Below are 14671 nucleotides of genomic sequence, written 5' to 3' on the forward strand. Positions count from 1 at the left end.
GGACACCCCCACAATAAAATATTATAAAAGTGCCACAAAGAACTCTGTAATTTTAATGCTAGTTTGAATAAACAGGCTGAGGAGAAAGATTCATTAAGAGCAAGTTCTTCAAATGGCTGCTTCAAAACTGAGGGTAGATTGTAGAGTGCCACACACATGCACAGGGCCAGAGGTATGGCAGAGACTCTGAGCTGAACCGTCTAGTGTCTTTGGTGTGATGATGGCTCCTTTGAGCGGGAAGTGAAGCATAAAGCAGGGTTGCACAGGGCCTGGTTTAGAAGGCCACCACAGATCAAAGTCAGTGAGGCAGGGAGAGGGATTTTCTTGTGAGAAGCTCGCTTTGGTTTAGTCTGGTCTGGTCTGGTCTGGTCTATTTTGGTTTCGATTTGAATTTGGTTTTCCTTTGTTTGGGTTTAGTTTGGGTTCGCTCCATATACCCTTAAAAATACTTGCTAAGTGTCAGTTTACTATGTGAGATGTAACAGAACACAGACTTCATTAACTGTACCTAACAAGGAAAACTGTCTCTATAAAAATAATTTTTGAAGTCAGTGAAAGGGTAGCTTTAATTTCAGTCATCAACATAAAAACAAACAAAAAACAAAATCAGAGAAAGTGACCAAATTTGTTATACAGAATTACCAAATTATAATACTGTTGTATGGCACTATTGCTATGGAAACATAAAGAAACATTTACTCACTCCAGATAGAGAAATGAAGGCAGAGTAAAGGAAAAACACCACAGAAGTTCAGCTTGGTGAACCAATAAGCTTTGTTGAGGTTACTTACAGTAGTATGGGTGTAGCATTATTTACAGGATCAAGAATGACTCAAAGACACACAGGTCACAGAATTCCATTCCAGCATGGGCGACAGCTCACATCACCTGAAACACTCCACTCAACCTTCAATCAGTTAAACAGTTTGGAAAGTGCCCTTTCCAAGTAGCTCAGTTGGTCTGACCCTCTTCTGGGAAGCTCAGTTGGTCTCTACTTCTTCAAAACTGCTTGATTTGTCTGAGGATTCTCGCTAAGTTGACTGGTACAAGAGTTTCTCTAAGCAGTCCTTACTCCTTATATATACACTCAGGGGAAGAGGGTTCAAGTGAATCTATCTGTCAGTTTCAGGGACTTCCTGTAACCTGAGTCATTTTCTTCCTTTCTGCTTTCTTATAGGTTGGAATGCCTTACCCTCACCACCACCCCAAAAAATCTTCTGTCTGAATGAGTTTCCCTCTGAGAGGGAAGGCAGTTTTATCCCAGAATTCTGCACAAGTACTAAACATGTCTAGTTTTCAATAAAAAGAATTACTAAGCAAGCAAACAAACAGGAAGCTAATTGTTTTTCCAGTTCTAACTCTGTCATGGGCTTTTCAGTTTTGATGGTGGTACAGATGTAAAATGTAATAGTAACCTACACAACTTCTAGTACACATCGTTAGTCTAAGTATAAAGCAATTAATTGAGATGTATAGACATTGGATATGGTATGAATTTTTTATTTCCATAGTTTTTTACAATAAAATGTATAAATAAAAAATAAGGTCCATGGGATTTGAAATAAAAAGGAATTCACAGGCATTGGATTCATAGAAGCAGCTATAAATTGACCACAACGTGAAAATAAAATTGGCAATAAACTTTTAATTTCATCATATACTTTGAATAAAAATAAACATTTTTTAAATCACAATCTAGCTTTGTACCTCTAATACAAATCTTACTCTATTTATTTGTCAATCTTATTCTGCTTTGAAGCAAAATGTTTAGCCATTTCCTCATTCCACTGAAGCAAGGAAGAATCATTCTCTTTCAGTATGTGATGCCTTAGCCTTCAAAGAAGTGCTCTCTGTTCTCTGTTTAGTCATTGAGCAGGTGTGGTGGGCAGCACAGCAATGCTTTTAGCTAGCACAATTCCAAGTGTGGCCTCTGCCCTGTGTGCACTGGTGCACAAAGAGATAAAGATATAGTATTCAAAGATTTCTGTCAATTTCACATAGTTATTAGATGTCTTCTGAGTGCAGTAAGAAAGGACTGAATAGAATTTTCAACACTTTCTCTTTCATTTTCTGGTCATTTTTATTGTACTTCACAGGATCTACAGCAAATCGGGGAAAACATTTTTTTGACTCCTCCATTACAGATAGTTTAAGAATTATTTAGATGGTTATCCTCAGTAGACCCCGAGAGTTTGTTTTATTTGAGAAGAATATAATGATATTTTGGAAGACAAGCAATATGTTTTTCTCAATCTAAAACTAAATTAGCTATCAGCTAAACTGACAAAGAATAATAGAAACAGAACCCCAATTTCTAAAATTGGATGAAGGAAGGGCGCTCCTATACTTTGGGACACCTTACTCTCAAAGAACTACTTTTGGCTTTGTTTATTCTCAATCAATCACATGTTCTCTGCTCTGACTCTGTCCCTGACCTCAGTTATTTCCTACTACTAGATGTTTGTTGTGGATTCAATTTTGATTTGTCCCATAGTCTTAAAAGCTTATTGAGTTTTTTAAAAATCTTTTTCTATCTAAGCACTGCTTTTGCAGTAAGTTATGCTATATTATTTTGCCACTTTTTTGTCATTTTCAAAATAATTTTCTAATTTTGCTCATGATTTATTCTTTGTCTTATTGGTTATTTTAGAGTTTAGTTTAATACTTACATATACGCAAGTTTTCAAAATTTAAATTACTTACATTTCAATTTCAGTCTCTTGTGATTAGAGAATATAACTGGAATTATTTCAACTCTTTAAAATTTATCAGAACTTGTTTTATTTCATAGTGATTTGTCAGTCCTGAAGTGTGTTCTATGTACACATTATAAGACTATATGTTCAGTTGATGCTATTTGGAGTGTACATTTGTTTTAATTGATGATCAGTGCTGACCAAGTCTTGCTTTCTCAGTCATCTGTCTAATTTTTCTTTAATGAAAATGGAATATTAATGTTTCCAGCTTTTATTTCTCCCTTTATTCTGGTATTTTGCTCAATGTACTTTGGTATTCTGATTTTAAGCGCACATGTATCCTGGTATTTTCTAATTTTTTGAATTATCCATTGTCTCTCATAACAATTTTTGTTCTGTGGTATGTTTTTCTGGTGTTATATAGTCATTTTCTTTACTTTGGTTATTGATTAACTTCTTTCATTCCTTTTGTTTCGAATTCTGTGTGTCTTTCAATCTAGAATAAAAAACAGTCCTGTCGGTACCTAAAATTGGATATTGCTGTAAACTACATTTCACCGGTTTTTGTCTTTTAAGCAGTGAATTTGATAACTTCAATTTAATTACTGATGAATTTATTTCCACCTGTTTGGCATATATTTTCTATATAGATAGCAGAGAGAGGAAAGTTAGAATATGAGGTGTGGCTTTATTTTAATTTGTCTGGTTAGAAGCACCACAAACTGACAATTAAGTGACAGTAATGCTTAATCAATGCGTTATAGAATGTCCTTTATATGTAAGTAACTAATACAAATGCTAAAATAAAATTAAGTATAAATACATATATTTTATGTTATATATTGTATGTACATGTTTTGGCACATATATCACAGAGACACTTTTATCCTCTGTGAGGAAGCAAGAGATATTGACCAAGAGAACTAGGCTTATGTAACTTTCCCAAAGCCATTGGTATCACTGTTATGGACAAGAAGATATCAACTGAATTTAAATGTTCTGCCTACCATTTCATCTATTATTCATATACATGACATGTATTTTTCCAGAACTCTTAGAAAATAAACTCTGATGGAAATAATTCAGGGACTTAATTTAAGTTCAAGGGGAGCAATACTGTTTTGAAACCAGCTTCCTGTTCCTGATGATCTTGGATCAGCCCACTCTGTTAAAATGTTCTGCTCAGCATCAGCTGTTTCAGAGCCACTTTCAGGACAGGGAATGCTCTTCAACCTTTGAGAACTCCAGAGAAGTTAAATTTAAGTAAAAGTTGTACTATTCATGTCCCTGTCCTGATGGGAGTTCAAGTTCTCCAGAGTGCTGGAGACTCCTCATGAGCTGCTTCAGGTGACAGAAGGAGGTGCCTGAACACAGGGAGTGGTGTGGCAGCAAATCCTCTGTAAGCTTTGGAAAACTGTACCTGTGACCATGTGGCACTTAATAACATGCACTTTGCAATGGTAGACATGGTTGTAAGATGTACTGCATCTCTGTTCCCTTGCTGTGTTTCCCAAAAATACGCCCAGTAGATGTCTGTAAAAGAAGTGCCTTCACAATACTTGCTGCCTGCAAAAGATTGACCTTGGCCAATTAATTCAGTTCACCAACATGATTTTTGATGGTTTTTTAAAAATTTTGGTCTGTGGAAATATAAAAGCATTTCTTTCGTATTGAGCAACTTCAAAAAATTGGTCGCATGGAGTTTGAATATTGGTAGTGATTTCTTTGTCCTTGTCTGTTAATATCCTGTAGTACAAACTTTTCTAGACAACTATTTTAATCCATTAGCAATTCTGAGAGAGATGTGTGTTTCCTAATTTATTTCTTTGAACATTTGTTATTATCATTTATTTATTTACAATTTTAAATGAACCTGCATTCCAAGGACGAAACTAACTTGGTCATGATCTGTCTGTCTGTCTGTCTGTCTGTCTGTCTGTCTGTCTGTCTATCTATCTATCTATCTATCTATTTATCATCTAGATATAGATATCTTCTTGATGTTTGTATTCAGTTTTCAAGTGTTTTGTTGACAATGATTGCATTAATGTTCAATATAGAAGTTGATCTATACTTGATTTTCTTTATCTAATTATATGATGTCTTTACAGATGTTATGCTTTCCTCTTCTGTTTTGTGAAAAGCGTGAGAAGTATTGGTCATCCTCTCCTTAAAAATTTGGCAAAATTCAAATTAATCTGGCCAGTCCTGAGCTTTTGTTTGTAAAGAGATTTAATTACTGAGTTAAATTAAATTTAATTACTGAATTATCAATTCAGTTGCTTGCTATGGGTCAAATTAAATTGCTTGCAACTTCTTGACTTAACTTTGTTAAGACATAAATGTGTGTCTCCACTTCCCCTCTTAGTGATGAGCCCATCTGTATTGGACCTGTGTAGACGCTGAGGATACTTTCACATTCTCCGTGAGTTCATATATATATATATATATGTCAGTTCTTTTGTGTGTGGAAGATACTGTTTCCCTTTAGTTATCCATCCCCTCTAGGTAGTATAGTATTCTGCCTCCTATTACACATAGATCTGTAGGTCCAGAGGGCAGGATTTGGTGAAGACATCGTATTAGGAGTGACTATTCCAAATTATCTCACTATCAGAGAATTGTTCTGTTGTGTGTCTTTGTTAGTTCCCATCTTGCAGTAGAGAAGCAGAAAGCTTCTCTGATGATGGCTGAGTGAGGCGGTGGTCTATGGGTAAAGTGGGATGCTATTCTGAGTCATTTTATTTGTTATGTTCTGTTGGCAGTACAATATTATTTTCTCCTAGGCCCACTGTCTATTCTATTCTCAGTCTCTTGGTCACCTGCACAGTATTTTCTAAAGAGAGCCAGAAAGAGTAAAAAAAAAAGAGGTGAAGTTGGGCAGGTGAAAAGATGAGGAGGATCTTAAAGGAGTTGCGGGGGGCGGGTAGGGAAAGCATTATTAGCATATACTGTAGAAAAATTGCTTTCAATAAAAAAACTATAAAAAGACGTGCTTAGTAATTTATTCAATTCTTCTAGAATTTCTGGATTTTGAGAATATAATTTTTCAAAGCCTACCTTATTGCTCATCTGAAATTCATTAGACTCTATTGTAACAGGTCCTATTTCAGCTATGATTTTTATTAATTTCGGTCTCTTTTCTCTTTCTTTTGTTTTTTTCAGTATTGTTTATTTTCAATGAACTGATTCAAACTAAGAAAGGAAAGAAATGAACTCTCTCTCTCTCACTCTTTAATTCCATGTATTGTTCTTTTATTCTCCATTTTATTTATTTCTGCTCTGAACATCATTATTTCTTATCATTTTCCTGAATTTGTGTTTTGCCTCTTGTTTTTCTAGACCTTAAGTAGTATAATTAGAACAATTATTTTGTAATATCCACATTTTCAGTGTAAGGTTTCCTCCCAGAATTGGCTAAGCTGCACCCTAGAGTCCCTGGTAGGATGTGTTATCCTTTCTATTTGATTCTAGTCTGCTAGTATGTTTCTAGGTTCTGTGGTTTCTCTTACGGTTGATTTATAGTTTCATGATAAGATACAAGAAATTATTTCATGTTTTGTACTTATTGAGAATTACTTGTGGCTTTCTACTGTGAACATTAGAAAAAGTTTCATATACCACTAAGAATATTATTATGTAGATACCCATGAAATCCTATTATTGGGGATATGATTAAGCTTGGAGCTCTATTTCTTTATTTGTAGTTAGAATGATTATCTAAAGATGAAAGTCAGGTTAAAATCCTTCCACTATCATTGTGTCAGGACTTATCTGGCCTTTCATGAATTTGAGATTTTTATGATTAAAGGCATAAATATTTATTTCTAATTGCTTTATCCTACTGATGAAATTATTCATTTGTTAATATACAATGGCCCCAATTATCTCTTCTTGTTGGTTTGAAGTCTACTTTATCAGGTATGCAAGTTTGCATGCTAGTTTTTTCAGTGTCCATTTGTTTGGTTGGTGATTTCCATCCTTTAACAGTCAACCTTTCGGTGTCTTTACTAGTGGCTAGTGATGTGTGTTTCTTGGAGACAACACATAATTTGATTTTAAAAATTAAACTCAATTATTCTGTGTATTTTAATTAATGTTTTTGGGCCATTTGCATCTAATGTTACTATTGAAAGGGCTTTGAAATATCTTCCTCTGTTTTTATTGATATTTGTTCTAATTGTCCAGACTATTGGTAGTATCTTTCTTCTTCCCAGGAGTACTTGGGATTTGCTAGTGTGCTGTCTTTCACATGATGAATTTCTTCCTAATTCTCAGTATTATTCATCCAAACTTTTCATTAAATGTATTCTTCTCCATGCTCTTTGTATGAGACTGTTTTTCTTCTTCTTCTCTGTGTAGTATTCTTTTGAATATTTTCTTCATTGCTGACTTGAATGTCATGAATTACATTAGTTTGCATTTAATTTATAATATTCATATTTCTCCATCAACTGCAATAGTCAACTTTTCTCAGTAGAGCAATCTTGATAGATATTTATTTTCATGACTTGAAATTAACCATTCTATGCTTTCCTAGTTTTTTTGGGTTATTGTGATGTGGCCTTTATAGGTAAGCTGACATTTTCTCTTTTTAGATTTTAGCATTTCTTTGCTTTTCTGTTTGACTTCTTGAAATTTATATGTTGCAGCAAGTTTCTTCTGTGGTTTATATAGGCTTATAAACATCTCTTGTATTTGAATGTCCATTTTTTCTCCATATTTGACAAATTTTCTGCTATAATTTCATTTAATAAGTTGCCTATGCATTTAGGTTTTATATCAAGTCCTGCTTGATGTATGCTATATCAATTGTCTAGAATTTTTGTTCACATTAATTTGTTTTTGTTTCCGTTTATATTTGCTTAAATGCATCATTGTTTTGACATTGTTCTCCATCCCTGATATTTGTTTTTCTATTTGTCCTGTCTGGTAATGAAGCTTTCTAGCTTTTTTATTTGAATAAATTATTTCCAGAATTTTTTATATTATCCTCTGCACATCACTTTCTTCTCTGGGTACCAAATTGATACCCTTACTCTATTTATCTACTTATTTTGGTTATCTAGAGTAACAGAACTGATAAAGTGAACATATATATATATATATATATATATATATATATATATATATATTCTACTAATGGAAAGTCCAATAGTTGTTCAGGTTAGGAGGCCAGTTGTCTCAGGTGGTCTTCAGAATATGGCAGAATCTTGAAGAAGTGGTCACTAATGCTGTGAAGGGATGGATATGTCAGCAAGAGTGAGGACAAGGAGACACAGTAAAATCTTCCTTCTTCTTCCATGTGTTTATGTATCTGCCAGCAGAAGAGACCCAGACTGAAGGTGGGTCTTCTCACCCACCTGCCTAAAATCAGAAAACGCAACCAAACAGTGTTGGGGTCAGGCTCCATTTAATGACAATCATATTTTTTTCTTGTTGTGTTTCTGAGCAGTAATTGCACACATGAAGGTCAACAGTTGTTTTGGGTTACATCAATGCAAGACAATTGCCACAGTAAACCAAGTTGATATACAGTATCAACTAGAAAGTTAGCTATGGTTCCTCCGGCAGCATCAGGTAAACAGGCCGGCTTCCTGGCCTGTGTTCCAGTGCCTGCAGATCACCTAGGAACTGCACAGAGCTCCCAATCCCGGTGGGAGCCAAGCATTCCAGACTCCAGATCTTCTCTCCCACCAACGAGACCAGGAAATGAGAGGAGGCTGGGAGTCCAGGGAAGCAGCTGTTCCTCCAGCAGCCTCAGGTAAACAGGCCAGCTTCCTGGCCTGTGTTCCAGTGGCTACAGATCGCCTGGGAACTGCACAGAGCTCCCAATCCCGGCAGGAGCCAAGCACCCCAGACTCCAGATCTTCTCTCCCACCAACGAGACCAGGAAACCAGACGAGGCAGGGAGACCAGGGGAGTAGCTGTTCCGGATCAGGTACAACAGGACCCAGCATAGGGTCCAGGGGACCAGGTAGGAGGCTAAGTGCCCCAGATTCCTGTTCTTCTTCTCCACCCACGGGACCAGCATTTGGACAAGGAATAGAAGAACCACCAGATTATTGGATGTGCTAGCACCCACCAATAGGTAACTCTGGTCCCCAGACCAGTAAGGGGCTCTTTCTGCACCCACTAGAAGAAGAGATGGGAAAGAGACAATACAAAAACACAGTCAGCAACAGAAAAGCAAATATGACACCGCCAGATTCTAGAGACTCCACACCAGCAAGACCCCAACATTCTAATGCGAACGAAGCAGAAGAGAACGACCTTAAAAGCACTTTCATGAAAATGATAGAGGCCCTAAAAGAGGATATAGGAAAATCCCTCAAAGAAATGGAAGAAAAAACAAACCAAAAAATGCAAGAAATGGAAGAAAAAACAAACCAAAAAATGCAAGAATTGGAAGAAAACACAAACCAAAAAAGGCAGGAAATGGAAGAAGAAATGAAGCAAAAAATGCAAGAAATGGAAGAAAAAACAAAGCAAAAAATGCAAGAATTGGAAGAAGAAACATACCAAAAAAGGCAGGAAATGGAAGAAGAACCAAAGTAAAAAATGCAAGAAATGGTAGAAAAAACAAAGCAAAAAATGAAAAAAATGGAAGAAGAAACAAACCAAAAAAGGCAGGAAATGGAAGAAGAAACAAAGCACAAAATGCGAGAAATGGAAGAAAGCACGAACCAAGAAATTCATAAAAGGCGACAAACGGATGAAAAGATAAACAGAAAATTGCAAGAAGCAATGCAAACACTGCAAGGGTTGAAAACTGAAATAGAGACATTAAAAAAAACACAATCTGAAGAAAGGCAGAAAATAGAAAAGCTGGACAAACATTCAGGCACTACCAATACAAGCATTACCAACAGAATAGAAGAGATGGAAGAGAGAATCTCAAGTGTTGAAGATACACTAGGAGAAATGGATTTATCAACCAAAGAAAACCTTAAATCCAACAAATCCTTAACACAAAACATCCAGGAAATATGGGACACCATGAAAAGACCAAACCTAAGAATAATAGGTATAGAAGAAGGAGAAGAAATCCACCTCAAAGGTGCAGAAGGCATATTCAACAAAATCATAGAAGAAAACTTTCCCAACCTTAAGAAAGACATGCCAATGAAGGTACAAGAAGCCTACAGAACACCAAATAGAGTGGACTACAAAAAAAATCCCCTTGCCACATAATAAAGACCCCAAACATACAGAATAAAGAAAGAATATTAAGAGCAGCTATGGAAAAAGGTCAAGTAACATATAAAGGCAGACCTATCAGAATTACACCTGATTTCTCCATGGAAACTCTGAAAGCCAGAAGGTCCTGGATAGATATTCTACCTACACTAAGAGACCATGGATGCCAGCCCAGACTACAATACCCGGCAAAGCTCTCAATCACTATAGACAGAGAAAACAAGATATTCCATGACAAAACTAGATTCAAGCAATATGTGTCCACTAACCCAGCCCTACAGAAAATTTTGGAAGGAAAACTCCAACCCAAGGAAGCTAACTACAACCAGAAAAACATAAGCATTAGAGAATCCCTCTCTACCAACAGCCAAAAGAACAAAGGGGTGAAATTCCACCCATAATTCCACCAACAACAACCATCGCAAATCGAAGAAGGATGAGCAATCAATGGTCATTATTATCCCTCAATATTAATGGCCTTAACTCACCCATAAAAAGACACAGACTAGGAGAATGGATTTGAAGACAGAACCCTTCCTTCTGCTGCATACAAGAAACACACCTCACCCTCAAAGACAGACATTACCTGAGAGTTAAAGGTTGGGAAAAATTTTTCAATCAAATGGACCCAAGAAACAAGCAGGGGTAGCAATCCTAATATCTAACAAACTAGACTTTAAAGTAAAATCAATCAAAAGAGATGAAGGAGGTCATTACATACTCATCACAGGTGAAACCCACCAAGATGAAGTGTCTATCCTGAACATCTATGCCCCAAATACAAAGGCATCCACATTCGTTAAAGAAACATTTTTAGAACTTAAATCTCATCTAAAGCCCCACACAGTTATAGTGAGAGATTTCAACACACCACTCTCACCACTAAATGGTGAATACCAGACAGAAACTCAACAAAGAAGCAAAGGGTCTAATAGAAGTAATGACCCAACTGGGATTAACAGATATCTGTAGAACATTTCAACCACATAAAAAAGAATATACCTTCTTCTCACCACCACATGGAACCTTCTCAAAAATAGACCACATACTTGGCAACATATCAAACCTCAGCAGCTACAAAAAAATTGGAATAACTCCATGCATCTTATCAGACCACCATGCTTTAAAATTAGAATTCAACAACAACACAAATTACAGAAAACCTACAAACTCATGGAAATTGAATAATGCTCAACTGCACCACCCCTGGGTCAAAGAGGAAATAAAAAAAGAAATTAAAGACTTCCTCGAATTCAATGAGAATGAAGACACAACATACAGAAACCAATGGGACACTTTGAAAGCAGTTCTACGGGGAAGTTCATAGCACTAAGTGCTCACATGAAGACACAGGAGAACAGTTATACCAGAGAATTAACATCACAGCTGAAAGCTCTAAAACACAAAGAAGCAAACTCCCCCAGGAGGAGTACACGCCAGGAAATAATCAAATTGAGGGCTGAAATCAATAAAGTAGAAACCAGGAAAACAATACAAAGAATCAACGCAACGAATAGTTGGTTCTTTGAGAAAATCAACAAGATAGACAAACCTTTGTCCAAACTTACCAAACAGCAGAGAGTGAACACGCAAATTAACAAAATCAGAAATGAAAAGGGGGGCATAACAACAGACTCTGAGGAAATCCAGAGAATCATTAGGTCATACTTTGAAAACCTGTACTCCACAAAATTCGAAAATTTAAAGGAAATGGATGACCTCCTGGGCAGCTATCATTTGCCAAAACTAAATCAAGAACAGATAAGCAACTTAAATAGACCTATAACCCCTATGGAAATAGAAGCTGTCATCAAAAGTCTCCCAACCAAAAAAAAGTCCAGGTCCAGATGGCCTCAGTGCAGAATTCTACCAGAAATTCAAAGAACAGCTTATACCAATTCTTCTCAAAGTGTTCCACACAATAGAAGCAGAAGGGTCTTTGCCAAACTCTTTCTATGAGGCTTCAATAACCTTGATCCCCAAGCCACACAAAGATACAACTAAGAAAGAGAACTTCAGACCAATATCCCTCATGAACATTGATGCAAAAATACTCAATAAAATACTGGCAAATCGGATCCAAGAACACATCAAAACAATCATTCACCACGATCAAGTAGGTTTCATCTCAGGGATGCACGGATGGTTCAACATACGAAAATCCATCAACGTAATCCACCATATAAACACGCTGAAAAACAAAAATCACATGATCATCTCACTAGATGCTGAAAAAGCCTTTGACAAAATCCAACACCCCTTCATGATAAAGGTCTTGGAGAGATCTGGGATAACAGGGACATACTTAAACATAATAAAAGCCATATACAGTAAACCAACAGCCAACATCAAACTAAATGGACGGAAACTCAACGCAATTCCTCTAAAATCAGGAACAAGACAAGGCTGTCCACTCTCTCCATACCGTTTCAACATGGTACTTGAAGTTCTAGCTATTGCCATACGACAACAAAGGGGGATCAAGGGGATACAAATTGGGAAGGAAGAGGTCAAACTTTCACTGTTTGCAGACGATATGATAGTTTACATCAATGACCCAAAGAACTCTACCAGGGAACTCTTACAGCTGATTAACACCTTCAGCAAAGTGGCAGGCTACAAGATCAACTCAAGAAAATCAGTAGCCCTACTATATACAGATGATAAAAGGGCTGAAAGAGAAATCAGAGAAACATCACCCTTTACAATTGCCACAAACAACATAAAATACCTTGGGGTAACGCTAACCAAACAAGTGAAAGACCTGTATCGTAAGAACTTTGAATCTTTAAAGAAAGAAATTAAAGAAGCCCTCAGAAAATGGAAAGATCTTCCATGCTCTTGGATAGGTAGGATCAATGTAGTAAAAATGGCAATCCTGCCAAAAGCAATCTACAGATTCAATGCAATCCCCATTAAAATCCCAGCACAGTTCTTCACAGTCCTTGAAAGAACAATAATCAATTTTGTATGGAAAAACAAAAGACCCAGGATAGCCAAAACAACCCTGTTCAGCAAGGCAATGTCCGGAGGCATCACCATCCCTGACCTCAAGCTCTATTATAGAGCTATAGTCCTGAAAACAGCTTGGTATTGGCACAAAAATAGACAGGTAGACCAATGGAATCGAATTGAAAACCCAGGTATTAACCCACACACGTACGAACATCTGATCTTTGACAAAGAAGCTAAAAATATACAATGGAATAAAGAAAGCATCTTCAACAAATGGTGCTGGCATAATTGGAGACTGGCATGTAGAAGAATGCGGATTGATCCATGTTTATTGCCATGCACAAAACTTAAGTCCAAATGGATCAAAGACCTCAACATAAATCCAGCCAATGAACCTCTTAGAAGAGAAAGTGGGTGGTACCCTTGAACGAATTGGTACAGGAGACAGCTTCCTGAACATAACACCAGTAGCACAGACAGTGAGATCAACAATTAATAAATGGGACCTACTGAAACTGAGAAGCTTCTGTAAGGCAAAGGACACAGTCAGCAAGACAAAAAGGCAGCCCGCAGAATGGGAAAAATATTCACTAATCCCACATCTGACAGAGGGTTGATCTCCAAAATTTACAAAGAACTCAAGAAGCAAGTCTCCAAAACACCAAAGGACCCTATTAAAAAGTGGGCTGCAGAACTAAATAGAGAGTTTTCAATAGAGGAGTCTAAAATGGCTGAGAGGCACTTGAGAAAGTGCTCAACATCCTTAGCCATCCAGGAAATGCAAATCAAAACAACTCTGAGATACCATCTCACTCCTGTCAGAATGGCTAAAATCAAAAACACCAATGACAATTTATGCTGGAGAGGATGTGGTGAAAGGGGGACACTCCTCCATTGCTGGTGGTTGTGCCAACTGGTTCAGCCACTTTGGAAATCAGTATGGAGATTCCTCAGAAAAATGGGAATAAACCTACCCCAAGACCCAGCAACTCCACTCTTAGGCATATATCCAAAAGATGCCCATTCATACAACAAAGATGTCTGTTCCACTATGTTCATAGCAGCTTTATTTGTAATAGCCAGAACATGGAAGCAACCCAGATGTCCCTCACCCGAAGAGTAGATAGAGAAAATGTGGTACATCTACACAATGGAGTACTATTCAGCAGAAAAAATAATGGAATCATGAGATTCGCAGGCAAATGGATGACACTAGAAGAAACCATCCTGAGTGAGGTAACCCAGACACAAAAAGAGAAACATGGCATGTACTCTCTCATATATGGATTTTAGACATAGATCTGGGGAGTGCCATCCTACAATCCTATGGCCAGAGAGTCTGGGAAACAGAAACTTCAATTAGTGGCTGATCTAAGAAGAGGCAGACTCCCTTGGTTAAGTACTGAGCTGAACTCAAGAAAGCCAGTAACAGAGAGGGAGGACTGATGATCAAAGGGATTAAAACTGGGCTCGTTTAACCCCCAGAAACAGCTGACCAGACAAAGGTTAACTCTTGAATCCCAGGCATCAGCCTGGGAAGCCAGCATGGGACTGATCAAGACCCCCTGAATCTGGGTGTCAGTGAGGAGGGCTAGGGAATCTATTGAGCCTTGGGCAGCAGATCAGTACCCATCCCAAGTATACACAAGGACTTTGGACTCCCATAGAACAATGTGAGTTGCACTCTCACCCTGAACTCTTGGGGAAGGGTCTAGGCCCTGCCCTATATGAAATGACAGACTATGGACAACCCCATGGAGGGCCTCATCCTTCCTGGGCGAATGAGGGGATAACTGGGGGGGGGCTGGGGGGAGGGCACG

This window comes from Mesocricetus auratus, unplaced genomic scaffold, assembly GCF_017639785.1.
Source record: "Mesocricetus auratus isolate SY011 unplaced genomic scaffold, BCM_Maur_2.0 Super-Scaffold_6730, whole genome shotgun sequence".
NCBI lineage: Eukaryota > Metazoa > Chordata > Mammalia > Rodentia > Cricetidae > Mesocricetus > Mesocricetus auratus.